Source organism: Muntiacus reevesi, chromosome 3, assembly GCF_963930625.1.
Source record: "Muntiacus reevesi chromosome 3, mMunRee1.1, whole genome shotgun sequence".
Lineage (NCBI taxonomy): Eukaryota > Metazoa > Chordata > Mammalia > Artiodactyla > Cervidae > Muntiacus > Muntiacus reevesi.
In genome coordinates, this window is record NC_089251.1 from 118,735,516 (window position 1) to 118,751,850 (window position 16,335).

Below are 16,335 nucleotides of genomic sequence, written 5' to 3' on the forward strand. Positions count from 1 at the left end.
AACAACATCTTTTAAGAGTTGACAGCATAAGCTCTTATCAGACCCAAGTTCAAATCCAAGTTCCACCATTTAGTAGAAGTATACACAAAAACTCTTGGGCAAAACATTTACCTTCTGAGTCTTGTTTATTTACAAATGCTTTAACATGAATAAAACACGCAGGGTTGCATTTAAAACATAGGGAGGGCTTACTAATAAATGGCAGTTATCAGTATGCATGAGCTTTTACTATACTGAAGTAAAGATTAACCTTCTATATCATGCAACGTTTTTTCACATATTTAACCTTAGTTTTTTTTTTTTCCCCTTTCGATCACTTGATAGCAATGGAAATAAGCCTGCTTCTCATTCAAAGGTCTGATAAATACTCATATAAATGTCCTTCCTAATTTATGTTTTTAAATTCATTCTCCCATCAGGTTTATTTTCATAAAAGGGTAGCTTAGTTATCAAAATTGATTTTCCCAAAGAACAGATAACCAATTATCTAAAACTCTTTTGCTAAATAATCCTTCTTCCTTCCCAGTGATGTATGATTTCACTTATGTAGCAGGTACATTTATTTATATCTTTCACTAAACTCCCTAAGGTGACTTCTTAAAAATCTGGCTATACTCTCTGGCCAAGATACACTAATTTAATTTGGGAGATTTTCTTTCTTCATAACATTCAGTATTCACATTCAAGAACATGGTAACTCTCCATCTTTAAGTCTTTTTTTCATTCAGTTAAATTTATACGAGTTTATTTCAGAGATCCCAAACATTTCTTAGCAATCCCCTCAACTTACGAATTTGATTTTTGGTTGCTATGATGAGATTGTCCTCCCAGTATTTTTAGAACTGGATATTGCTAACAAGAAAAATGCTACCAACTTTTAAGTGTTTTTATGTGGTATACAGCTACCTTATTGAACTCTTAGTCTTTCAATTGATTCTGTTGGTTTTCCTAGGTTTAACACTGCAACATCTCCAAATATAGCTGCACCATTTTTTCAAACAGTTGTACTTTTTATTTGATGTATCTTGCATTGGCCAGGATAATGCTAAAGTTGTAGGGCAGGCTTGTTTCATTTTCTGATTTCAAGGGGAATTCTACTAGTGTTTTCCAATTAGTAGGTTGCTTGCTGTTGATTTAAGATATTCTTTTATCTCCTACCAGCTTTTAAAGAGTTCATAAGCAACAAGAACTGTTGAATTAACATTGTTATCTTGGCTATATTAACATGATACAACATGCTCAATGTATGCTGGTACCAGACTGCAAGGGTTCAAAAACCAGGCTCTGCGACTCACTGGCAATTTGTCCAGGGGCAGATTATTTTAACTTCTTGGCCTAAATTCTGTCACTCGTAAAACGAGGGTAATAATAACAACCTCCTTTTTGACAACCTCCTTTCTGAGTTGTTCTGAGGATTGTGAACTGAGACAATATATTAGAACAAGGGCATATAGTAAATACCAAGTGTTACATGTCCTTTGTCTTTTTTTTTTTTTTGGTAGTTTCCATGTTACTCTTTCCATATATCTCACCCTTTCCTCCCCTCTCTCCATAAGTCTATTCTCTATGTCTGTTTCTCCACTGCTGCCCTGTAAATAAATTCTTCAGTACCATTTTTCTAGATTCCGTATGTATGTGTTAGACTATGATATTTATCTTTCTCTTTCTGACTTACTTCATTTTGTATAATAGGCTCTAGGTTCATCCACCTCATTAGAACTGACTCAAATGTGTTCCTTTTTATGGCTGAGTAATATTCCATTGTGTATATGTACCACAACTTCTTTATCCATTCATCTGTGGACATCTAGGTTGCTTCCCTGTTCTAGCTATTGTAAACAGTGCTGCAAAGAACAATGGGATACATGTGTCTTTTTCAGTTTTGGTTTTCTCAGGGTATATGCCTAGGAGTGGAATTGCTGGGTCATATGGTAGTTTTATTCCTAGTTTTTTAAGGACTCTCCATACCGTCTTCCATAGTGGCTGTATCAATTTACATTCCCACCAACAGTGCGAGAGCATTCCCTTTTCTCCACACCCTCTCCAGCATTTATTGTTTGTAGACTTTTTGATGACGGCCATTCTGACTGGTATGAGGTGTTATCTCATTGTAGTTTTGATTTGCATTTCTCTACTAATGAGCGATGTTGAACATCTTTTCATGTGTTTGTTAGCCATCTGTATGTCTTCTTTGGAGAAATGTCTGTTTAGGTCTTTTCCCCACTTTTTGATTGGGTTGTTTGTTGTTCTGGTATTGAGTTGTATGAGCTGCCTGTATATTTTGGAAATTAATCTTTTATCATTTTTTCATTTGCTATTATTTTCTCCCATTCTGAGGGTTGTCTTTTCACCTTGCTTATAGCTTCCTTTGCTGTGCAAAAGCTTTTAAGTTAAATCAGGTCCCACTTGTTTATTTTTATTTTTATTTCCATTACTCTAGGAGGTGGGTCATAGAGGATCCTGCTTTGACTTATGTCACTGAGTGTTCTGCCTATGTTCTCCTCTAAGAGTTTAATAGTTTCTGGTCTTACATTTAGGTCTTTATTCCATTTTGAGTTTATCATTGTGTATGGTGCTAGGAAGTGTTCTAATTTCATTCTCTTACTTGTCCAGTTTTCCCAGCACCATTTATTGAAGAGGCTGTCTTTGCTCCAATGTATATTCTTGCCTCCTTTGTCAAAAATAAGGTACCCATAGGTGCATAGGTTTATTTCTGGGCTTTCTATCTTGTTCCATTGGTCTATATTTCTGTTTTTGTCCCAGTGCCATACTGTCTTGATGACTACAGCTTTGTAGTATAACCTGAAGTCAGGAAGGTTGATTCCTTCAGCTCCATTCTTCTTTCTCAAGACCGATTTGGCTATTTGAGGTCTTTTGTGCTTCCATGTGATTTGTGAAATTGTTTTCTAGTTCGGTGAAAAATGTCATTGGTAGTTTTGAGGACTGTGAACTGAGATAATATATTAGAACAAGGGCACACAGTAAATACCAAGTGTTACATGTCCTTTGTCTTCTTTAATTAAGAGAATTTCCTACTTAATTAAATTTGCTGGTGCTTTATTGAGAATTTTCATGGTTATTTTGATATGTGAAATTGAAACAGTTTTCTTCTTTTGTGATGTCTTATCAGGTTGTCATTCTTCTATTTTATTATGTTTTTAAGAGTTCACGCTACCTTTTAAAAATGAATTTTACATCTTCTGGTATTTTTCTAGATCTAAAATTATCAAGATAGATCATTGATAAGTATTTCAAGATTTTTAAAAGAACTTATCATTTCTCTATTATAGAGGTCTGAAGCTCCCCTCCCTTTTTTGGTGGGGAGGACATGGCCTTTAACATACATTTACTATACTTCATATTAACACACTATTCAAGTGCTCCAGCTCAAAACAATCCCCAAGAGCAACCAGTTCCGCTTTCATCATCAGCTCTTTCAAAGTTGCACATGACATACAAATTTAGAGCTACTGACTCTCTCTGGTCACTTCCTTCTGGATGTACTGCTATGTCTTGTTCCTCTTCCCTATTCCTTATTCCTTCCTCTTCTTAAAAAGCATCTGCAAAAGATAGTTGTGCCCTTTCTAACACCTATGATATCCTAGGATAAGGACACTCAGTAGTGTGAGAACTTTCATAAGATAAACAAGAAAAAAGCTAACATTTGTCACCCTCAGCTCCCTCTCGGTAAGCTTTTAGCTTTCGAGAGGGCAGAGTGCATGCTCCTATTGTCCAGTCCTCTTCCCATCAACCCACTTCCAGTCACTCACTAGACCGTCTTCAGGAGCAAGACAACTAACTCTTGAATAAACAAATGGTTACAACCAATCTCAGGGAACAGGGATGAATGATTTTAACAGCATAAAACTAGGAAGTACTAATATTTACTTTGCTGTGTGCACATACAGGAAGATGGGACAAGATCTAGTTCCTTCTCGCCTATTTGAGAAGGCAAGGCACAGGGCTACTGTTTCTGAGACTGACTTGCCAGATGCAGCTTAGGAAAAGCATATTACTATGAAGCTATATTCTAATACAATGAACATAATATAAGTAAGATGATTTTGTAAAGACATCAAAATGATTTCTAAGTCCTAAAAGATATTTCAACTTAAATTGTATGATTGAACATTTTTTCAGTCAATCTCAAATATGAATGAAACTATGAACCATTACAGATCCGTACTTTGGCTACATGCTCATTATCCAAGAACTTAACAGAATCCTAGGAGGAAAAGAAAGAGTTAATACATGGACAGTAGCCTCTGGAAATCAGCACCTTGCTAAGGCCGCCCCCCTTCTGGAACCTGTCCAGCAATCAACACTGAGTTCAGTGCCTATGAGTGGTGGATTCCGCCTTTTCCTTTTTTGGAAGTACAGTACATGAGCTTCCCTCCTCTCCCTACACAGATCCCTCTCTTCACAGCTCCTCAAAGACCACCAACAGTTACTCGGCAATGTGAAAGTCCTCTCAGCATCCTAGGATATCACATGTGCTGACCAAAAAACCTTGACGTCATTTGTTTCTGTAACAGAAATTCCCTATGTTCTGGGATGAGCCGACATTCCAACAGCTTGTGGTGAAAACAACAGCACGGTGGGACATGAGCGTGCCCGCTGCGACCAGGGTTTCACATCCAGGGCCCCTCTTAGGGGTGTGACTTCAGGTCAATTACGGAGCTTCTCTTTCTCAACTGAAAACAAGGGAATGAAAATAGATTACAGGATTAAATGAGGCAGATATATAAAGAGGTCTTAAACTTTATACCAGCAGGTAACACACATGTGCCATGTTAGTATATTTATTCTTTTCACCTCACTCCTTTTGCTTACGTAAGCACAGATGCCTCTTTAATACTGAATTGGTCTGCCTCAATAATGTTCATTAGAAACTCTCATTTCAGCAACTTCTGGTCAAACTGAGGACAAATGGGCAATTAAAGAAACAAAAAGAGAAAATATAATCAGGGATAGACAATGAAAATGCCTCAGTAAGTGACAAAAATGTCTGCAGTAGCCAGCTAAGTTCAGAATGATGGAGAGTAGTCTAAAAACTGATTTGGCCTCTGCCATTGTTAACACCCTCTAAATATTCCTTTTCTTAGGTTAGGACACAAAAATTAAACCCCCAATAGCATTATAAAATATTGAGAGGGGGATTTAAAAAACTGCAGAAAAAGAGATATAACAGGAAACAGCAAACTTTACCTTGTCCTTCTTTCAGTGAACTACAACTGTAAGAATACTAAATTAATCACTGATATAGGTATGTACTTATTTGTATTTAACTACATGCTATAAAGAAAGATTATTCTAAACTTAAGATATTGTTACAAATAGTTTAAAAAATACAAGAATATGGCATGAAGCAATTATGAGGCAAATCAACTTTAACTGGGTCCTAATAGGTGTGCTGCGATTCATGGGGTCGCAAAGAGTCATGACTGAGGGACTGAACTGAACTGAACTGAACTGAACTGAATAGCTTCCCTGGTGGCTCAGATGGTAAAGAATCCACCTGCGATGCAGGAGATCCTGGTTCAATCCTTGGGTCAGGAAGATCCCTGGAGAAGGGAATGGCTACCCACTCCAGTTTTCTTGCCTGGAAAATCCCATGGACAGAGGAGCCTGGTGGGCTACAGTCCATCGGGTGGCCGAGAGCTGGGGCACAACTAAGCAACTTCCACTCTGCGGCTCTTCTAAAGCTTAGTATTCCAGAGGGCCAACATCGGAAGCGGAGAGGGCAGTGGCCCCCCATTCCAGTACTCGTGCCTGGAAAACCCCATGGACGGAGGAGCCTGGTGGGCTGCAGTCCATGGGGTCACCAAGAGTCGGACACGACTGAGCGACTTCACTTTCCCTTTTCATTTTCATGCATTGCAGAAGGAAATGGCAACCCACTCCAGTGTTCGTGCCTGGAGAGTCCCAGGGTCAGCAGAGCCTGGTGGGCTGGCGTCTATGGGGTCGCACAGAGTCGGACACGGCTGAAGCGACTTAGCAGCAGCGGCAGCAACATCAGAACAAATGACATATCCAGCTACGTATCAAAAAAGAGTTCAGGTTCACTTGAAGGCCACTTTAACACTTTCAAAGTCCTAAAATAGTTTCGAAAGTATGTACAGTGCAGCGGAAGGAGTTTTTGAACTTCAGTAATCATAAAAGCTATGAGGTTTGGGGCACTTAAGAGTCTATCAGACATGTTATGCAAAGTATTTCTTACCGAGTCCTCAGGACTACTGCATGCATAGGTTCTACTCTCGTTATTTTACTGATGAGAGAGCTGAGGCAGAATGGGCACTGAACACCCTGCCCAAGCAAACAACCAGAATCTGAATCCAGGAATTCTAAGGCCAGAGCCTTTCCTCTTGCAGGCTAAGCTCTAGTTTTCCCACTCACAAAACAATCTTGACAGTATCTTCTCACCCTAACATCTTAAAGAGTTTATAAATTCATGTAATCTCAAAGTGTTTCTCAAACTGAATAGGGAATTATTTTAGGACCTAATAACAGCCATGAAGTTAAAAAGACGCTTGCTTACTCCTTGGAAGGAAAGTTATGACCAACCTAGACAGCATATTAAAAAGCAGAGACATTACTCTGCCAACAAAGGTCCATCTGGTCAAGGTTATGGTTTTTCCAGTGGTCATGTATGGATGTGAGAGTTGGACTGTGAGGAAAGCTGAGCGCCGAAAAATTGATGCTTTTGAACAATGGTGTTGGAGAAGACTCTTTGAGAGTCCCTTGGACTACAAAGAGATCAAACCAGTCCATCCTAAAGGAGATCAGTCCTGGGTGTTCATTGGAGGGACTGATGCTGAAGCTGAAACTCCAGTACTTTGGCCACCTCATGTGAAGAGCTGACTCATTGGAAAAGACCCTGATGTTGGGAGGGATTGGGGGCAGGAGAAGGGGACGACAGAGGATGAGATGGCTGGATGGCATCACCGACTCAATGGACACGGGTTTGGGTAGACTCCAAGAGTTGATGATAGACAGGGAGGCCTGGCATGCTGCAATTCATGGAGTCGCAAAGGGTCGGGCATGACTGAGTGACTGAACTGAACTGAACATACATTTAAAAACAGAATAAAAAGTATCAGAATGCACTCATTGTACATAGGAAGGCCTAAGTATTATTTCATGAAACTTCTTTTTCAGTTTTGACAGTGTGTTAATATATGTGCTGGGTCATTGATCAAAAATGTAATTTCTCACTATGGGCTGAAGTTAAAAAAAAAAAAAAGGCTTGAAAAGTCACTCATCTAAGATATTCATTCTTTCAAACATAATTGAAAATAAATTATTCAATCTTAGTTGAATTCCAACTTGTAAGTAATCATTACAATTAAAAAGCAAATGTTTTGAATTCATACTAATAAGTATGAAAATAAGAGAGTTTTCCAAATCATGTTCTAATAGACCCCTCCCTTCAAGGTGTCTGTGGTCATTTCCTGGGGAAAGAAGATGTTTCTGTGACCAAGTGCACTTGACAAATGGTGAAATACTGCACATTGCAGTCCCTCCTGGACAGTCATAATGCACATTATTAAAACTCTGAAAAGCTCTGCAGAAACACAGTAACACAACCATCATCAAAAAATAAAAACTGATTAACTGTTTTTAATCCAGTGCTTTCCTAAACTTAAAATTTCTCTGGAACCTCTCCCACCAACTAGCAATCTCTCCTAAGACTAGTGTTCTGCAAAACACAATTAAGGAAATACTGCTTTATGTGAACTTATCAGGACAAAGGAGACCCTAATAAGCTTCAGCTTTACAGCAAGAAACCTCAATCAAATAAGTATAAAGATAGCAGAGAGAAATAAAATACAGAAAACTGTGCTTTGGTTAAGTATTTCATCTCTGTTGAGTAGTTTTACCAGAATACTATACAACTGAATCATTTAATAAATACTTACAGAAACAATGTATCATACTCTGAAAACAGGATATGGGGGAAGAGGGAAAAAGAGATATGCAAAAAGGTTAAAAGAAAACCAGCAACTCAACTATATTACAATCTATTGTACAAAATTTACATAGGAAATCTATTGATACAAAAACCTACATACTCAGGAGGAATGTGTCACACACACACACACACACAAACACATACAGAATAGAGAAAAAAACCATACTGCAAAGAAACAGCCAAACAATCTGTAGGGCTTCCCAGGTGGCACTAGTGGGAAAGAATCTGCCTGCCAGTGCAGGGGATGTAAGAGACATGGGTTTGGTCCCTGGGATGGGAAGATCCTCTAGAGGAGAGTACGGCAACCCACTCCAGTATTCTTGCCTGGAGAATCCCATGGACAAAGGAGCCTGGTGGGCTACAGTCCATAGGGTTGCAAAGAGTCCAATACAACTGAAGTGACTTGGCAAGCATGCACACAAGTGATCTGCAAGGATCATTTCTGTGACCTGAGTTGCTGTCTCCCTGTTGGAGAATCCACAGTCATAAACTAGCTCTTAACATGCCATCAAAGAGGGGAAGAGCTATTTACCTGGAAACTCTGAGACTGGCATACAGAACAGGACCAGTATAACAGGCAATAAAAACTGCCTGCGGAACAAACACATTCATCAGATGTCTGAGGAGCTATAAATGTTCAGGGATGGTGAATACTGCTCTCATCTCTTATCAGTAACAGAACTCTGGGCTGGAAACAATCCTATCTAGGCCAGCCTACCACCCCTTCACAGGTGGAGGATTAGTACCAATACAACCAAAGAACACTATTAATATCTTAGGCATGTTCTTCACATCTTCCAATTGGTTTCTACATTATGGGCCCTTTCTTTTCCACTCACACTGCCTTCAGTTAATATTTTCCCTTTCCCCAAAACAGCTCACAGAACTTTACAACATATACTGCTTAAAAGCTGACAAATGAAACTAGTTACGAGGCTTGAAGATTTGTTTATCATTAACTTACTAAGCTTAGTAACAAATATTAGTTCCCAATCATTTATTCATAAGTATAAAAAAAGAAAATTTGGGGGGAAAAATAGATTTTGATATACTATTACCTGAAGCAATACAGTAGTAGTGAAATAATATGAAGCATCAGACACAACCAGCAGAAAAAAAAGTTAAGAGCATGGCCTCAGAGCTCACGTAAAGAAAGTTGACTTTAAGACCACAAGTAAAAGGAGAGGTGTCCAGGAGAGGGGGAAAAAGCCTACAGAAAGCTTACACATAGGATCACTGAAAAAAAGAGCAAAAGAGACTGAAAGGGCTTTTCAGTCTGGTCCCCTGAGTATAATACTGGGATAACTGAAGCCTAGAGAGGTGGAAAGACTCACCCAGAGTGACAAGATTAGCGAACAAGTCAGGACCCAGCCCAGAAACCTTTCAATCTACCAGGCTTCTGCACTGCCCACTATAACACAAGGTCTCTCATCTCCTCTGTAAGACTAACATGGAAAACAAACACTACTTACCGGCCAAATAAACCTATAAACCACTCATCAAATTATGACTCTATGTAACTAAAGCATTTAGAATACAACATCTCATTCTGTTACAATATGTGGTTGCTGCCTAGAAACCGATTAATGCCCCCATTAGGGTCTATTTACAAACTTTCATTCTAAAGTTATTGAACCAAATAAGTCAGCAAGAAACTAAGACCCTAAGAAAGGAAATAAAACTATTTCATAGGAGAGAGTCATCGTGTGTCTCATGGACAGAGGAGCCTGGCAGGCTACAGACCACAAGAGGGTTGCAAAGAGGCGGACAGGACCTAGCGACCTAACAACAGCAAACGCCGTGTTTTGGCGAGCACACACTTAGCATCAGGCAGATCGGGGTTCAAATCCCTGCTCAACTGTGCAATGTCTGTGTGCCCTTGGACATGCCCTCACTTTCGCTTCCGTCTATAATGAATATAATATATAATACTACTTGATTCTATTTCAACTTCATATTCTTACAATTAGCTCCGCCTAACAAAAAAAACTTGCTAGCTACATCATAATTACAAACAATAGTATATTAAACTCCTTAAAAAAAAAAGGACTATGTGCATAAAGCATTTAACATATGAATACAATCTTTGCAGATGTTGGTGAAAAATTTCAAATAGACTACTACATAAAGTATAAAACTAACTTTCAAGCAAACTGGATAAAGAGGAGAGAATCAGGTTCTACACCAGCCCTGCAACTAATAAGCAGCACAACCCTGAGCAAGTGACTCTACTTTGAGAAAGCTCTGCCAGTTACAGCTCCAAGGCAGCCACCTGCTGCTCCAGCCACGGTGTGGAAAGAACCATTCCGACCACAGGGTTCCCAAAGCTCTCACGTTTCTTCTACTAGAAACAGTCCAGCATCAGCACCATCACCACGTTAGGGTACACATACAAACCTTCATTCTAAAGTACTAAATCAAAAACAGTCAGAAAGAAGCCAAGACCCTAAGGAGGGAAACAAAACTATTTCACATGAGAGAGTCATGCTGTTTCCGGGTGCCCACTTTTTGAAGTGAGACGGATCTGGGTTCAAACACTTGCTCAAAACTTGGTGTGTGCCGGGCCCTGTTCTAAACACTCTAGACACAGTAACTCATTTAATCCCCTACAGTCTTCTCGGATGCTCTATAGCAGCAGCAGTCCCAACCTTTTTGGCACCAGGACTGGTTTCGGGGAAGACAATTTTTCCAGGGACTGGGAAGCAGGGGGCTGGTTTCGAGATGATTCAAACACATTACATTTATTGTGCACTTTATTTCTAATCTAATGCCACTCCTGATCTGACAGGAAGTACTGGTCCATGACCTGGAGGTTGAGGACCTGCGGGTCTATACCTATCCAAGGACTCTAAGCTACAGAGAAGTGAAGGAATTCACCTAGTTACACAGCCCACAGGAGGGGGTGAGGGTTCAACAATGCAGGAGTCTGGCTGCATCGGTGCTTTTAACCACTAGTGACACCGGCTCTCAGAATCCTATAAATCCCAGAGAGGGTCTTAAACTGTAGAGATGTAAATGAAAATCTGTTCACGCTATTTCCTCCTTGTGCCTAAATACAGCTGACAAATAATCTACTGTGGAGGGAGAGAACAGTGACTAACATGTTAACAGTACCCTGTAAAAGAACAAGCTACAGATCATTAAACAAAGTAATAAAGTAGCAACTTGATTAAGATCAAGCTACAAAATGTGTATTTTGTTTCTCAGACAAATATTTTATCAAAATAATCAAAGTGTTGGGATGCTGCTTTAACATTATCATACTTCCCTGGTCATCAAAAATATATCTACTGGATAATGCTCCTAAAGAATAATTATCGTATAAAACCAGACTGCCACTAAATATTGGTTAACCGGATTTTTCTGCCTTCGTAACTGCACACAGGAAAATGCACATGTACATACACAGAAGCACACACAAACCTACAACTTAAACGCTGTATTCGGAGCATCGAAATCTCAAATTAGACACAGTGTATGAAGGGTTATGAAAACAGGTATGTGCCAGCCGCTGCCCAACATAAATGACCAGGGCAGGCTGGACCTCTCCCCTTTGGAGCTACTTCACACCTGACTGATTTCCTGCAATTCTCTGTATGCCGCTCTTCCTTCCTCTGCCAACCTGACATCACAGTTGCTAAAAACCACAATTCTGCCATCCCCTCATCCCGATCTCAAGAGAAAATTAAAAAGCACAGTAGGGCCAGGAAGCGCAACAGAGTAGAAACGGTACATTGAAGGACAACACACACGCACATATGTACGCACACACACCCCCTCCTCCCAAAAATGCTGACTGCAATAAGCTGTCTTCATCACCAGAATCTATCATCTGCTGCCCAGTCTTACAGTAACTTTTCAGAATCTTTGGGAGGCCCAAGAAACAGAAACAACATTTAGCGTTTACTTCCAGAAGGATCTACTCTATAAATACCGGTGGTACAGACATTTGCCTCACTTTGCTCTGCCCTCATACTACGGACTGATAAAGGTAGTGATTAGGGTCCAGCTGGATGGTCATCTGAGTGGTAAGACACATAAAATAAGAACTCACACAGCTCAATTCCTTTTTAAATTAAGGATGGCTCCAAAACCAGTCTTCTTTTCAATAAAAAATATAGACCAATGACTAAATTGTTATGCAATATTTAGGCTACTTGGTTTGATATGCATTCACACAAATACAAGATCTTTATAACCTCAATAGTAACAAAAGAAATCACGAGCAATCTAATCCAGAGGTTCAAAGATTTGATCTTTTCCATAATTTCATCACATAAAGTTTTACCAACATTTTGCCATTATCTATACTAATCCACCTACAGGATTCCTATTTCTATTAATACCCAACAACACCCATATAATCAAAGTTCTAAGTAAAAGGAGCCATGGAAAGGAGGGAAACTGATTTTTAAAAGATCATTGGAAAGGTAGCCAGAAGATACTACCTGACAGGAAGTCCTGCCCTATACTGGATTTTAGTTTTCCCTGCCAAAGTGAGGGGATTTGGGTTTGTGTCTATATTTTTATGGCAGATGGTACAACTGTGAATTGGATCAACTTCTCCTGGAAAAAAGGCTCCTGGCATAGTATGGCAGTTACTGCGGAAACCTATAACAAAAAGATGGAGAAGGAAATGGCAACCCACTCCAGTATTCTTGCCTGGAGAATCCCATGGACAGAGGAGACTGGTAGGCAGCAGTCTATGGGGGTCACAAAGAGTTGGGCATGACTGAGCAACTAACACACACACACATAACCTAAAGAAGTTTATCCAAAGAAAAACACTTTAATAAATATTCAAAAGTAATAAAGGATGCCGTGTGGTATACACATTTACAACATAAAAGATTCAAATAAAATCACATTCGGACTTCCGTGACAGTCCAGTGATTAAGACTCTGCCAGGGGACACAAGTTCGATCCCTGGCCTGGGAACTAAGATCCCACATGCCATAGAGTGTGGCCAAAAAATAAATACATACATAAAACAAGTGAAACCATATTATAAAACCAAGCCCCATAGTTAAACTGGGCTTTCTCAGCTATTGTTTTATATTAACCTTATGAAAACTTACACACTCTAACTCAGTATCCCACTTTAAATGCCGTGAGAAACAGAAATAGAGACCTCACTGACTGTAAAGCACAAGAGAAAACGGGCTTAAATAAGAACCTGAGAATGAACTACAGTGATCTGCCATGAAAGTTTTAACAGCAGCAAATTATTTCACGACAAATTCTGTATTTCACAAAGAAATACCAACAGAAAAATCAAATACATAGCCTGAATCTTTGTGATGTCATGATCAAAAGGTTAGATGAATGGGCTTAGTATAAAGACATTTTCAGGGGTAGGGGGAGGTGGGATGTGGTGGGTGGGGGAGGTACATCACAGTGTATGGGAGATATTAAACCAGCTATGAAACTACTCTTTTTATAGTGCCTTTTTAAAATTACATCCACTCATAAAGCAGAAATATGTGATCTCTTCTGTACCTGATGACAGCACACATTCGAAATGATAAAACCTTTCTTTATTCAATAAGCAACAGGATCCAAATCTTACAGAAAAGTTAACAGTCTTCAAACAAGAAGGCTTTACAAAAAGTTCTGCCTCAGCAATAATTACTAAGCCTGACCACTGCATTTTATCTGAGGTAAATAAGTCAATCCTGACAGAAAAAAAATAATACACTTAAGAAGATTTCCCTTACATCTGGGTAAAAATATTTTTATATGAAGATATTCGGTGACAAAAAGGAAAAGCCTAATAAAAACCATACATATATATATCTGTATTTATATAGTTTATTTCATTGTGTAAAGAAAAAATAGAAAAAATAAAAAGGAAATATGCAAAAATGTTAACAAGAACAAAATCTAAGCGATAAGATTACAGAAGATAATTTTTTAAAGTTTTACAATACTTCCTGCATTTTACAAGTCTGTCTTTTTAACTGAAAAAATTGACATTCACTTGTCATATAAGCAAACAACAAATAAGTGTTCACAAAACCAACACCGGTTGTAAGCTGCTTCCACAGACTTTTTAGACTTCAAATACAAGGGCTTTATTTGCTAGTTATCTGTAAAAAGGGAACAAAATAAAGCCAAAGACTTTCACTTCTAGTTCTCCTATAAATATTTTCATAACTAAAAAACTAATAAAGAAATGTTTACCTTTCTACAAGAAGTTTCTATGTCCAACTTTTTATTAGTAACAATCTGATTTTTTAAAATATCCATTTATATTGCCTTTCACAAACACCATCTCAAAGAACTGAGTTATGTTCAGCTCAGCAGTCCCAAAATGTAGGCATCTAATACACAGTGCGAGTAGTTCTGATGCATTTTAGCGAACCGTACCAACAGAAACATCTCATTTTATACACACCTTTCCATTACTACTTAAAAGTCTGATATCTAATGAAGTTTTTTTGCAAAAGGTACTTTGACCTAGCCTGGACATGGATTTATCTGAACATCCAGAAAGCTGTCAAAATCTATCTCAAAGTGCATTATATTCAAGGCACAGAATGTCAACTCTTTACTGGGCCTCCTTCTCTCCTTTCTTTCACAGGAACGCCTTTAATATTCCCCAGCTTCCATTTCTAGGCCCATGAAGAACTCAGAAATGAGCTCTTAAGTTTTCCTTAGAATGCCACTCAAACAGCTCCTCTACAGTATTCCAAGATGTGGACCCCAAACGACTGTGGCGACCCACCCCCACCACGCCACTCCTCATCGTGGCCTTACGCTACCAATTGCATTATCTACTATTCCTAGACTGTACATTTTTACCTTTGTCCCTCTCTAGCTTTGCTGCCCCTCCACACACTGTTCTCTTCTGCAAACCCTCCTCTCTCCCAAATCCCCACAGGGCCTTCAAGATCGGCTGTGTACCGCCTCGCCCAGGAAGTCTTCCAGATTTCTACTAGGCGGAAGGGTGTGATCGATCGGTCCTGGTCTTTCCCGGGTACCTTTCTTAGCATTTTGTTGGTCTTTCACAGGACTTATCGCCTCCTTCCCGGTATCGTGCCTTATCTCCAGCACCAAGAGCGCCTAAGGTCCCCCCTGAGGGTGGCGGGGGGTAGGGTGGGAAGGGGGGCGGGGGGCCCGGGGCCCAGGTTCACCTTTAGAGTCCCTCCGGCGCCGACCGACCGGAGGGCGGGGGTGGCGCCTGCAAGCAGAGTCAGCGCGCAGGTTGGTCCAACCGAACCCGGGGAAACGCTCCGGCCGCACCAGAAATCGGTTAGGCGGTGTTCCCAAGAGGAAGATCGCAGAGATGCTCGCCCGCCTCCGAGTCACAGGGAAGTTTACCAGGGGGCGAGGAGCGCGGCGGCCCCGAGCCCTGGTGCGGTGGGAGTGACAGTTGGCTCAGCCCGGGCCCCGGACGTCCTCCCCCCCAACCCCGGGCGCCGACAGCCCTGCCAGAGAACGGCGTAGGGCGGATAGGGGCACACGGGGCCCCCGGAGCCCCGGGCCGCAGGCCCCTGGGCGCCGCGCCGGATAGGACGAGATTGGGAGGAGGGACGGGGAATTGGGAAGGCTCCCGCGAGGGGCCCGGGCCGGGCGGAGAGCGGGCAGGCCAGGCCGCTCCCGCCGATTCCTGGGCCGGAGTTGGGGGGGGGGGGGCACCAGCCACTGCCAACCGGAGAAAATGGAGGCAGCCTCGGGGCCGGGGCCGGGGCCGTAGGGAGGCGGAAGCCAGGCTTGGCGTCCGCGCCGCGAGCGGGGTCGGGCCGGCGGGTCACTCACGGGGCTGGGCCGGGCGGCTCCCTCTCCGCCTCCGCGTCGTCGCCGTCCCCGTCTTCGGCGGCCGCCGCCGCCTCGGGCTGCTCGCTCGGTCCCCGCGGCGCGGCTCGGGCGCTCGGCCCCTCCGTTGTCTTCCGCCCGCTCCTGCTCCCGGCGACAGGATCCTGCGGCGGCGGCGGCGGCTGCGCGGGAGGACGGCGGCCCAGATGCTCCCGCGGCGGCCGCCGCACTGCTGCTGCTGCTGCTGCTTTCGTTCACTCGTTCGAGCTGCGACTTTGCGGTGAGGCCCGCTGCTGCCTTCGCCTTCCCCCGGCTCCTGGAGCTTCAGACGCTCCCCAGGCCGCGCCGCTCCCCGAAACCCCCGTTCCCGGCCCGAGCCCGGCTTTGACGTGCGAACTGCGCAGCCGCGGAGGGCACGACGTCGGGCGGCGCCGTAACGCCCCGCCCCCTGCCCCACGCCCCACGCCTTTGGCCTCGGGCGCCCCCAGGCGGACGGGCGGACTCAGGGCGGGGGCGCGTAGGAGTCCTCGCAGAGCCGAAGCGGGAAGGGACGCAGACAAAAGCGGAAGCCAAGAACCAGGGTTCCTCCCCCTTCACCTGCCACT

General features: G+C 42.0%; 1 protein-coding gene across 2 annotated transcripts in view; it reads right to left on the reverse strand.

Annotated features, from left to right (window-relative positions):
- Positions 1-16,086, reverse strand: part of CAB39 (calcium binding protein 39) — a 92,712-nt gene extending 76,626 nt beyond the window's left edge. For both annotated transcript variants that reach the window (XM_065930371.1, XM_065930370.1), the window contains exon 1: positions 15,734-16,086. The gene's annotated coding sequence lies outside the window, so the exon portion shown is untranslated. The remainder of the gene's footprint in view (positions 1-15,733) is intronic.
- Between the last annotated feature and the right edge of the window lie 249 nt (positions 16,087-16,335).